At 43.5% G+C, this 12,593-nt stretch overlaps 1 protein-coding gene across 1 annotated transcript in view; it reads right to left on the bottom strand.

The window, feature by feature from the left end:
- Positions 1-6,428, bottom strand: part of LOC108717206 (kelch-like protein 29) — a 653,541-nt gene extending 647,113 nt beyond the window's left edge. Inside the window, exon 1 of the mRNA XM_018264051.2 lies at positions 6,108-6,428. The gene's annotated coding sequence lies outside the window, so the exon portion shown is untranslated. The remainder of the gene's footprint in view (positions 1-6,107) is intronic.
- Between the last annotated feature and the right edge of the window lie 6,165 nt (positions 6,429-12,593).

Below are 12,593 nucleotides of genomic sequence, written 5' to 3'. Positions count from 1 at the left end.
GTGCAGGATTAGGGCAAAGTAGGGGTGGGGAGGGAAATAATGTGGCTTTTTGTCACAAAACAAGGAAGTTAAAAATGTTTTCCCCTTCCCACTCCTAATTTGCATATGCAAATTAGGCTTCAGATTCGGTTCAGTATTCGGGTTCAGAAATCTTTCACGAAGGATTCGGGGCCGAATCCAAAATAGTGGATTCGTTGCATCCCTAAAATGTAATAAATGTAGAGAGTGATATTCTGAGACAATTTGCAATTGGCTTTCATATATATATAAGGAGGGTGTTGCCATGAAGATAAAGCCTCCCCCAGAGGAGTAGAACACATGTGCAATACAAGCACTGACTTAGGAAACGTATAATTAACACTGTGTGATAAACATGACAGTTCCCAATGAGAATGTTTGAACACTTCCCCTTCCCTTGTACCTTGTTACATTAACGAAGCGTCTGGGGAGAAACAAAGCAGTGGGAGAAGAACTGCAAAAAAAAAAAAAAAAATAGAAAAGAATCCAGGGAATTGCGGGAAATGTCACGGGCCAATGGCTGCGGATCTGTAGTGTTTGTAGGACGGGGTCTTGTTAAAGCGACGCAGAGAATTTAACAGTTGAGTGCAGTTTCTCGGATACAAATGGAAAGGATGGAAGAAATCTAATCAGAACACAGTGTTACATGGAGGTGGATGGGAAGGCTTGTTTGTTACCAGACTGTTCACGCAATTATTACATGATGTGTGTATTAAAGGAGAAGGAAGGATTGGTGCACTTGGGGGTACCAAATGTTAGGCACCCCCAAGTGATTGTATTGACTTACCTGAAACCCCGGGCCGGTGCTCCTATCAGCAGAAAACTGCACCGGCCCAGGGTAATTCCAGTAAGCACTATGGAATGATTTTCTTCCGTCTTCTTCTTTCTTCTCGCGGCTGTAGAACGAAAAGCTGAACTTTAACTAAAAAGTCGGCTATTACGTTCAACTGGGCATGCGTCTGCCCCGGGAAATTTGAAGCAAGAAGAAGCCGGAAGAGGATCGCTCCGTGGTGCTCACTGGTATAACCCCAGGCCGGTGCAGTTTTCTGTTGATAGGAGCACCAGCCCGGGGTTTCAGATAAGTCAATACAATCACTTGGGGGTGCCTTACATTTGGCACCCCTTAGTGCACCAAGTCTTTCCTTCTCCTTTACTACAACTCCCAGCATCCCAGCCACAGCCCACAGTTATTATGCTGGAATAGGGTTGGACACACCCCCTCTGGGGCCCCCTTCGCCATCTCGCTCCCCCACAGCCAGCCTTACGCCCCCACACCCCCCAGCACAAGCGCCTTATAATTTTACCACAATCTGAGGACTGGCTCAGCAGGGCCCATGAGGGCCGGGCCCACTGGGATTTTCCTCAGTGTCCCTTCAGTCTGACCCTAAGTCCAAAAGTTGTACAGTTTAAATATATAATGTAGATAACCAATAACGATAGTGTAATATATCCATTATACCAGGAGTGCCCATACTTTACAAATGCGAGGTCTACTTTTAGTGATGTTGTGCCAATATAATCTACATCCATAAAAATCCATAAACGCATAGTTAGCATTCTGTTCCATAGAAAATATTACTTAAATATTGATATATATGAGAAAATGTAAATTGCTGTATTTAACAAATAACTATTTCTTATGTAACCTTAATGTAATAAATATCTGAATGAAAAGCATAAGACAGGAGGATGATATAGACAAGCCGTTTGTTGGCAGTATCTTAAAATCTACTGATCAGCAGCTAAAGGTCTACTGGTAGATTCCGATCTACCTTTTGGGCAATAGCTCCTCCTGTGCAAACAGTGACTCGGCAGAACCAGGAAGTGGGACTTGAAGTTGGAAAGTGAAACTGGTTTCAGTTACTTTTTCAGCGCAAGAAATAACAAAAACCGTAGCTATTTCTTAATGAATACAATAGGCAAAAAGTATGTCCTGCACAGGTCCAATTTACCGAGCTCATGTTACTACCCCTTTAAATGCCACGAACAAGAATAAAGGTCCAGCCTGCGCTGATGAACTGAACACAATCGCAAGCAAGATGCAAAGTAAAAAGTTCCAACAAAATCAAACGCTGTTTTTCAGGAACTTCCTTTCACCTCTTTGTTGCCCCTGGTGTCCTATTGTTTCACTGCTGTCAATCACAATATTTACCCGGCAAATTATATACGTACAGGGTTTTGTATATACTAGAGCAAGATAAAATAGTTGGCTCATTTATAGCAAGTCATACAAATCCATGGCTACTAGTATTAAAGGGGTGGTTCACCTTTATGTTAACTTTGAGTATGTTATAGAATGGCTACGTCCAAGCAGCTTTTCAATTGGTCTTCATTATTTATTTTTTGGTCTTTTAATTATTTGCCTCCTTCTGATTCTTTCCAGTCTTTAAATGGGGGTCACTGACCCCATCTAAAAAGCAAATGCTCTGTAAGGCTACAAATGTATTGCTATTGCTACTTTTATAATCAATTCCTCTCCTATTCATACCCCAGTCTCTTATTCAAATCAATGCATGGTTGCTAGCGTAATCTGGACCCTAGCAACCTGATTGTCAAAATGGCAAACTGGAGAGCTGCTAAATAACTCAAAAACCAAAAATAGTAAAAAATGTAAACCAATTGAAAATTGTCTCAGAATATCACTCTCTACTATCATATCTTACTAAAAGTTAACTCAAAGGTACTATTAGTAAAATGCTACTGCTCTTGTTGATGGACTGGAGTCAGGAATGACTATAAGTGAGAAAGGATTTATTTAAGCAAAAGGTTGAATTTCATGGCCATGTGTCTTCTTTCAACCACAACTACTACGTTAGCATCTATAAATGCTATGAAATGACATCACATACAGCAGGCGTTATTCAACATAAAGAACATAATAACAGAAAGGATAGAGCAATTTATTGAATGACCCCCGCCCATAAGCAAATATACGTCCATTAACCCTTTGTTGCCCTCTCCAGTAATTAACACAGTGCAAATTTGTCAAATGAGGGTTGGTACCATAGCCTGGAATAAACATGAGATGCAGACTGAAATACATATGGATCAAGGCACATTCTCCACCACCTTTTTTTCAGCCTACTGGGAATCGGTAGTGATCTGCCATTGTTCCATGTTACACCGCAAATTATAACAACAGGTATGGGATCCATTATCCGCAAACTCGTTATCCAGAAAGCTCAGAATTACTGGAAGTCTGACTCCATTTTAATCAAATAATTCAAATTTTTAAAATATTATCTCTCTTTTTCTCTATAATAACAAAACAGTAGGTTGTACTTGATCCCAACTAAGATATAATTAATCCTTATTGGAAGCAGAACCAGCCTATTGGGTTTATTTATTGTTTATATGATTTTCTAGTAGACCAAAGGTATGAAGATCCAAATTACAGAAAGACCCCTTATTTGGAAAAACCCAGCTCTCGAGCATTCTGGATAACAGATCCCATATCTTTACATGGGGTCTTTGATACAACAGGGTTTGGGGGGGCTGATACAGTATTTACTAGGGATGCACCGAATCTCGGATTCGGCTGAATCCTTCTGCCTGGCCCAATCGAATCTGAATTTGCATATGCAAATTAGTTGTGGGGAGGGAAATCGCATGACTTTTTGTCACAAAACAAGGAAGTAAAAAATGTTTTCCCCTTCCCACCCGTAATTTGAATATGCAGATTAGGATTCGATTCGGTATTCGGCCGAATCTTTCGAGGGGGTTCGGCCAAATCCAAAATAGTGGATTAGGTGCATCCCTAGTATTTACAAAAAACAGAGAAGCTGTCTATTATATTGTCCATCTTACCTTCTATAAATGCCATGCCCACCAGGGATGTTGCTGCTATTTGGGTCCAAAAACTATTTTTCTTCGGCACACCACTTACTTGATACTTTATAGGGGGCATTCAATCCCAGGCTGCTTCAAACCCAACGCAGTAATCTCTTGAAAAAGGAGAAAAGAAGCACACCATCCTTCGGCTCCTGCCTTTAAAGCATTTTATTGCAGCAGAGATAGATGTGGCACAAGCTTTTGGGGAAACCCCCTTCCTGGTATTGCACCTGAAAAAGGGGTTTTTCCCGAAAGCTTGTGCCACATCTCTGCTGCAATAAAATGCTTTAAAGGCAGGAGCCGAAGGATGGTTTGCTTCTTTTCTCCTTTTTCAAGAGATTGCTGCTATTTGGGTCTCATACAGACTGCACTGATTACAGATTAAGTTCCAGTAAACCCAATTACACCCCTATAATAAGTAACGCTTGGGACAGCCTGAGGTACGGCAATGGGGTAAGCCTCGATATAGGTGTACCCTCTTCATAAATCTGAATAATCTACTCAAGTATTAGCAGAAGCAAGGAAACAATGTACAGGTATGGGACCTATTATCCAGAATGCTTAGGACCAGGGGTTTTCCGGATAACAGATCTTTCCGCAATTTGGATCTTCTTCTACTAGAAAATCATAAATAAGCTCAATTGACTCCAATAAGGATTAATTGTATCTTGGTTGGGATCAAGTACAAGGTATTGTTTTAGTTTTACAGAGAAAAAGGAAACAATTTTATTTTATTTTTTTTGGATAAAATGGATCCTATGAGAGATGGCCTTCCCGTAATTCGGAGCTTTCTGGATAGCGGGTTTCCATATAACGGATCCCATACCTTACTGTGATTATTGATAACATTTAAACAAAAGTCGGGACAAGTATATAAACAGATACAAGGGTGGAGGTTTAACCAGTAGGATCATGCTGGCACCCACTTCCATGTGCTAATCACCAGCGAGAGGCAGACAACCGTTAATGCGAGGAACAGCACATAATAACAACACCGGCTGTGCACCCAGAGCAGAGATCCACCGACAGTTAGGGTCACTTCCACCCTTTCTGAGCTCCCTGATACACATATTACTACAGGGAGCCAAACTGCCAGCTTGTGACACATTTCATGCGGGTACAGACACGCCAGTACATCTGGCCACATGACTCTCTCTCTCTTATGAATGAGCGGCTGGATTTCACATGCCAAGATCCAGGGAGGGCAGTTAGAGACCTGGGATCCTGTTACACCAAGACTCTCAAATGCCACCCAATATCTGCAACCTTAGCCGGGTGTAGCTGGGTGACCATGGGTCCCATCCAAATTCAGTTATATTAGATCTACGGATGATAAAGGTGCATAGAACCTCAGCTAATGGATCAACAGAGCTGGATACATAGATGACGAATTTCCACAGAACTTTATCAAGTATCAGAGACAGACAGACTGACAGTTGCAAAGAGGGGAGATGACACTTGTCACAGGCTTTCCAACATCTTGGGGGGGGGGGGGGGGGTTACCAGAGTGACAGTTAGATATTTTCAATACATCCTTTAGAAATGCCCTCCAGCTCCAACACAAGGCTCCAGCTTTCTGCTCCCCCTCCCCTCTAAATCTGGCCCTGGATGCAAGTGTCAACTGCAACTGGCAGCAAACAGCGGGGATGCAGGGGTTAATAAGTGACGGTACAATAAGGAGCACAGATGACATCTAAAAGGGAAGCAGACAGTCCATGCCTGGGATGTATATAGCCAGGGAGAGAGTCATTATGGACTCTGGGTTATTATGGGGAGAGAGAGAAGATACAGCGGCTGCATTAAACTGAATCCCAAGTCAGGGAGTTGGCTGGAGAGACCAGACACATTATTATGAATATTATACCCCCCCACCCCAGGGCTGAATTCCCATTGCCACCCAAATGGCTAATGATTGCCCATGGCAGGTGCCAGGAGGAGGAGGTTGGCACAAGGCATTGCTGCCCCTGTAGATGCTGATTCTCTTCTCTCTGGTCTGACAAGCAGGAAGTTTTTTTATATTCCTCCTATTTCTCCCCAATAACCTCCCTTCTGTCTCTTCTCTCTCCTTTTTTTCGCCCACAATAGCGCAGGCGCAGAGGATCATTAACGTGCACTTAATATTAGACTGGAGCTGATGAAGGCTCCCCCCCCAGATCAACAGGAGCGAGCGCTAAATGATGAGCTGACACAAGTGCTGTCTGTCTGTCAGTCCGTGTGTCCCCAGTGAGGGCGCAGTAAATAGCGCTAATTCTTCTTACCTTGTCAGCAGCCCCTGTGCCCTTGGCTTCCAGTAACGGCAAGAGATGAGGCTGAGTTTCCTTGTGCAGTTGGGAGGCGAATGTTCCAGCTGTCAGTGCGCACAGATCCCTGGGGGAGACACAGACTGGCGTTGCCTTAGCGCTGCTCCTGGGCAGGTGGATTATAGAGGCGCTGCGTGCCGGGGAGCCCGGGGTCGGTGGCTGCGGCTGGAGCAGAGCGATGTGCCGGCTGTGAGTGCGGGAGCTGCTGCTGCTGCTGCAGGATCAGTACCATGCTCGCTTCTGGCTCCTGCTTCTCTCAGGCTGATACTTGCTGGATGGGGGCGGGGTCAGCAGCGTCACGGCCGGGAGGGCGGGGTCTCCTAGCGCACAGGGGGCGATGCGCACTCGCTTCTTCCTTCCCAGCAGCTTCAGAGCGCAAAGACGGCGCACCTGACTGACTGGGGTGAGCTGGGGCCGGGGCTTGGCTAGTGGTTCGCTTTTAAGGCTCGGGATTCATTCACTGATTAAAGGAGACTTTTTTGGAAAGAAGAAGAATGTGCCACGTTTATGAAAACCAGCCAAAGTCGGCTACAAAACCAGCCCGAAACTAGGGGCACTTTATCAGTAGCACAAAACTAATAGCACAAGATGTGCAGTGGAAACAAGGCTAAAGAAATGAATGAATTTATGTCTAAATGTTCCCATGAAGCAGAATGAGACAGATTCATAACTACAGAGGGGGCCCAGGAGCTATAGGGGCCCCAGGGCCGCCATCAGGGGGGGTACAAGTGTCCCGAGCCTTGACAGCGCCGAAACCGTGTGGCCATTTCCGAAGTCCCGAACAGCCGAAATGAGGATGTGCCAAAAAGCCAAATAGCTGAAGTCGTGAAGTGCGAAATTGAAGTCCTGAATCGGCGAAAAGACCCAGAGTCACGAAAAGAGCCGAAGTCCCGAAGTGGGAAAAAAGACCGGAAGTCACGAAAAGAGCTGGTGTCCTGAAACGGCGAAAAACACCGAAGTCACGAAAACAGCCGAAATTGATGTCCTGAAGCGGCAAAAAAAAAACAAAATCACGAAAATAGCCGAAGTTGAAGTCCTGAAGCTGCAAAAAGACCCAAAGTCACAAAAGGAGGCGAAGTTGAAGTCCTGAAGCCACAAGTTAAATTTCTCTGAACACCAATTTGTGTTTTTTTTTTAATCCCCTGGCCACCAATGTATTATTTTAATACTCTATAGGCCCCTGCCACCAATGTTTTTTTTTTAAAAAAAAATATTCTTTGGGGCCCCACTTTTTTTTCAACTTGTAAGGGAGGCCCTGGTGCCAATGTTTTTTTAAAAACAATATTCTTTAGGGCCCCAATTTAACTTGTAAGGGGGGCCCTGGCACCAATGTTTTTGTTTTAACTTATAGGGGGGCCCTGGTCACCAATTCATTTTTTTAACTTGTAGGGGGCCCTGACCACCAATTTTTTTAAAAAACTTTTAAGGGGGCCCTAGCACCACAGTTTTTTTTTTAACTTATAAGGGGCCTTGACCATCAATAGCTTTTTACAACTTGTGTGTGGGGGGTTAACTTTTTTTTAGCGCTTTAGTGTCTGTGTGGTCTATTAACTGCTGTGTGAAGTGGGCGGGATCTGGGGTGGGCGGGGGCGAAAATGTTGTTGTACAGGTCCCCGTGATTTCTAATGGCGACCCTGAGGGGCCCATAAGGCCCTAATACATATACAATTTTAATAAATATTGGTAAAACAGGTCAAACTGTAAACATTTTGGTGGCCAGCAGATTTTTGCCCTGAAATTGAGGAAAGTCACTGGAAAGAGGGACAGGAGACTGGGGTACAGAGCCCTGTACCCCAGTAACGCCTGACTTCTACACAAGTCAGTCCCATTGCATGCTGGGTATTGTAGTCTTACATTAAACTTGTCAGTCTGCAAATTGTTAAACAAAAACTACATTACGCAACATGCAGGCTTGGCACATTAGGGCAAGAAAAAACTTTGTCTGGTTTCCAAATTACAAACCAGTCAAAGGCCCAAAAAGTAGCCCAAATCCATACCTTGGCTAGTTTGTACTTTCAAAACCCGCCTGGGCTTTAAATTAGTAGTGTTTCAGGCTGATTTATTGAATATTTCTGCAAAAACCCTAATAAACCCTCCCTTCTCTTCCACTTCCTGCTCCCTGAATTCCCAGGCTGTGCTCTCAGCTCACTACTGTAGATAGGAACCAATCAGCAGCTAGCAGGACCTGATAGGGAACTGAAGCCTGTCTGTGCTTGTGTGACTACAGGGCTGTGATTGGCTGTCCCCCTCCTACTGTGCTTCTGGCAGAGACACACCCACCCTCATTTGAAACAAGGACCAGAGAACATCTATAGGGAGCTCTAATAAAGGGGCTATTTTTAAAGATAAAATTAATTTTTAGCACCATGTAAAAGCTACATCATATATTATTTCCTACAAAATTAGGGTTTTTTCATTCATCCTATACGTCTCCTTTAAATAGGTAGGAAAATCTAATTATAAGAGCTTCAGATTAGGATTGTGCCAACATTCCCCTATGTATTCCTTCCTTATATCCTCCCACCTGATTAGTAAATGGAATTGTCCTTGAAAGCTTTGTCTGTCTGTCTGTCTAGGTCTGTTCTTTTCTTCTGACTCGTAAAGCGACCGTAGCAAGTTAGTGCTCTTCCAGGTTCCTAAGCTTCAGCGCTAAATGTTTTAGAAGTCAGAACCAGCAGTGCAGAGATTGCTTAGAGCCCACACTGGTTTCAGTAGTAATTGTAGTTACAATCAAATAACTAAAGCCATAGAAAATACCTCATTCGTGTATATTGTAGATTTAGATTTTCTCGCACTATCCACAAAAACATGGATGGAAATCAGCTTTAATTATATAGTGTTTTCACTGACATTGATTGGATGTGCTTCTGTCAAGGTTTCCCTTCGACCAATGAAGCCAAGTGTCTGTGTATCAATACGAATATTAAAAAAAGTCCCATTATCCTCTGTTAAAGTGGCCAAACACTGTCACATATTCAAGGTCATATCCAAACAGATGCTGTAACACGGTACTGGCCAAATACTACTGCCCCATTTATTTCAGCTAAAGGCTCACTCACAATTAAAAAAAAACAATTTGCAAAACACAAGTCAATTTATGTTTTTCACATGACTTTTTCTAAACTGTGTTACATTTTTTACTATAATTTACAGTTCACAATCAAAGCTGGCAAAAAATGTCACTACAACCACAAAATCTGGGAAGGGAATGTGACTGTGGGATAGCAGGTATAGTAGGGAGAGATGGTGCCTATAGTAACAGTGGATAATAGTCTCTGGGAAGGGAGTGTGACTGTGGGATAGCAGGTATAGTAGGGAGAGATGGTGCCTATAGTAACAGTGGGATAATAGTCTCTGGGAAGGGAGTGTGACTGTGGGATAGCAGGTATAGTAGGGAGAGATGATGTCTATAGTAACAGTGGATAATAGTCTCTGGGAAGGGAGTGTGACTGTGGGATAGCAGGTATAGTAGGGAGAGATGGTGCCTATAGTAACAGTGGGATAATAGTCTCTGGGAAGGGAGTGTGACTGTGGGATAGCAGGTATAGTAGGGAGAGATGATGTCTATAGTAACAGTGGATAATAGTCTCTGGGAAGGGAGTGTGACTGTGGGATAGCAGGTATAGTAGGGCGAGATGATGTCTATAGTAACAGTGGTTAATAGTCTCTGGGAAGGGAGTGTGACTGTGGGATAGCAGGTATAGTAGGGAGAGATGGTGTCTATAGTAACAGTGGGATAATAGTCTCTGGGATGGGAGTGTGACTGTGGGATAGCAGGTATAGTCGGGAGAGATAGTGTCTATAGTAACAGTGGGATAATAGTCTCTGGGAAGAGAGTGTGACTGTGGGATAGCAGGTATAGTAGGGAGAGATGGTGTCTATAGTAACAGTGGGATAATAGTCTCTGGGAAGGGATTGTGACTGTGGGATAGCAGGTATAGTAGGTAGACATGGTGCCTATAGTAACAGTGGGATAATAGTCTCTGGGAAGGGAGTGTGACTGTGGGATAGCAGGTATAGTAGGGAGACATGGTGCCTATAGTAACAGTGAGATAATAGTCTCTGGGAAGGGAGTGTGACTGTGGGATAGTAGGGAGAGATGGTGCCTAAAGTAACAGTGGATAATAGTCTCTGGGAAGGGAGTGTGACTGTGGTATAGCAGATATAGTAGGGAGAGATGGTGCCTATAGTAACAGTGGATAATAATCTCTTGGAAGGGAGTGTGACTGGGATAACAGGTATAGTAGGGAGAGATGGTGCCTATAGTAATAGTGGGATAATAGTCTCTGGGAAGGGAGTGTGACTGTGGGATAGCAGGTATAGTAGGGAGAGATGGTGTCTATAGTAACAGTGGATAATAGTCTCTGGGAAGGGACTGTGACTGTGGGATAGCAGGTATAGTAGGGAGAGATGGTGCCTATAGTAACAGTGGGATAATAGTCTCTGGGAAGGGAGTGTGACTGTGGGATAGTAGGAAGAGATGGTGTCTATAGTAACAGTGGATAATAGTCTCTGGGAAGGGAGTGTGGCTGTGGGATAGCAGGTATAGTAGGGAGAGATGTTGCCTATAGTAACAGTTGGATAATAGTCTCTGGGAAGGGAGTGTGACTGTGGGATAGCAGGTATAGTAGGGAGAGATGGTGCCTATAGTAACAGTGGATAATAGTCTCTGGGAAAGGGAGTGACTGTGGGATAGCAGTATAGTAGGCGAGAGATGGTGTCTATAGTAACAGTGGATAATAGTCTCTGGGAAGTGAGTGTGACTGTGGGATATGCAGGTATAGTAGGGAGAGATGGTGCTATAGTAACAGTGGATAATAGTCTCTGGGAAGGGAGTGTGACTGTGGGATAGCAGGTATATAGTAGGGAGAGATGTGCCTATAAGTAACAGTGGATAATAGTCTCTGGGAAAGGAGTGGGACTGTGGGATAGCAGGTATAGTAGCGAGAGATGGGTGCTATAGTAACAGTGGGATAATAGTCTCTTGGGAAGGGAGTGTGGCCTGTGGGATAGCAGGTATAGTAGGGAGAGATGGTGTCTATAGTAACAGTGGATAATAGTCTCTGGGAAGGGAGTGTGACTGTGGGATAGCAGGTATAGTAGGGAGAGATGGTGCCTATAATAACAGTGGATAATAGTCTCTGGGAAGGGAGTGTGACTGTGGGATAGCAGGTATAGTAGGGAGAGATGGTGCCTATAGTAACAGTGGATAATAGTCTCTGGGAAAGGAGTGGGACTGTGGGATAGCAGGGAGAAGTGGTATCAGTGGAAATCACCATTTTGTTTTTCATCTGAGCAACATTGTAATCTCATCTAATGATTCAAGGGAAACAGCACCCTCTCGTGGACAGTCTCTAATGAAAAACAATTGTAAAAGTGGTGATTATTGATTATTTTCCAGTTATGGATCTGCATCTATCTGTGTTGTTGATTAAACAGTATATTGGCCCTTTAATTGAAATATCCATATAGAAAATGCATAACTTACAAATATTTCTTTATGTAATTAGTGATTTGTCGAGGGAGAACAGATCGACAGTCATTCAATTAAAGAGGAATTTCAGGTCATACAAATTTTGGCTGGGGTACCCGCAGGTTGGATGGGTTTGGGCTGACACTTGCACAAACTATTCAGGCTGCCCTTGCTGACCTTCTCGCTCGTGTCTTAACTGTATCCCATAAGGCGGCATCTATTTATAGCTGCGCCCGCCCTGTCTCCTCCGTGACATCAGAGTTGGGTGCAGGTCAGGCGCCATGGGTTTCCAGAAATGGGGACAAGAGGGGGCTCCAGCAGACTTCTCCAGTTAATTCCTAGAAATTATTTTAAATTACGTTTTTTAAAGTAAAACTATACCCTCAAACAACGTAGGTCTCTATAAAAAGATATTGCGTAAATAGTTCATGTGTAAAACCCTGCTTCATGTAAATAAACCAATTTTCATAATAATATACTTTAATAGTAGTATATGCCATTGGGTAATCATAAATAGAAAACTGCCATTTTAAAAAATAAGGGCCACCCCCTGGGACCGTAGGATTCACTGTGCACACAAACAAACCATGCATGTTAGGTCACATGAGCCAATTAACAGACAGAGTTCTGTCCATACCTCTTCCTGTTACATTTAGAGCTGCAGTTTTTCTGGTCAGGTGATCTCTGAGGCAGCACACAGACCATCACAAAATGGTGGTTCAAGGCAAGAGATGTAAAATTAATTAAATTTAACTCAAAATGATTTTTTTTAAACTTTCCATTCCAAGGCAAGCCTTAATTAGGTTATCTTCTGCATTGTCATGATTAGGTTCATCTTCAGCGGGATGCAACCCTATGTGATATTAGCTTACTTGCCCCCTGGAAAAAATTTTGAGGACACCCATGCCGGTGGCGGTTATATAAGGACACACGCGGTGGTGGTCCGGTTTGGGGGCGGGTAGCACTGTGTT

The sequence above is a fragment of the Xenopus laevis genome, chromosome 5L (genome assembly GCF_017654675.1).
Source record: "Xenopus laevis strain J_2021 chromosome 5L, Xenopus_laevis_v10.1, whole genome shotgun sequence".
Taxonomy (NCBI): Eukaryota; Metazoa; Chordata; class Amphibia; order Anura; family Pipidae; genus Xenopus; species Xenopus laevis.
This window is presented reverse-complemented; position numbering and strand designations above follow the sequence as displayed.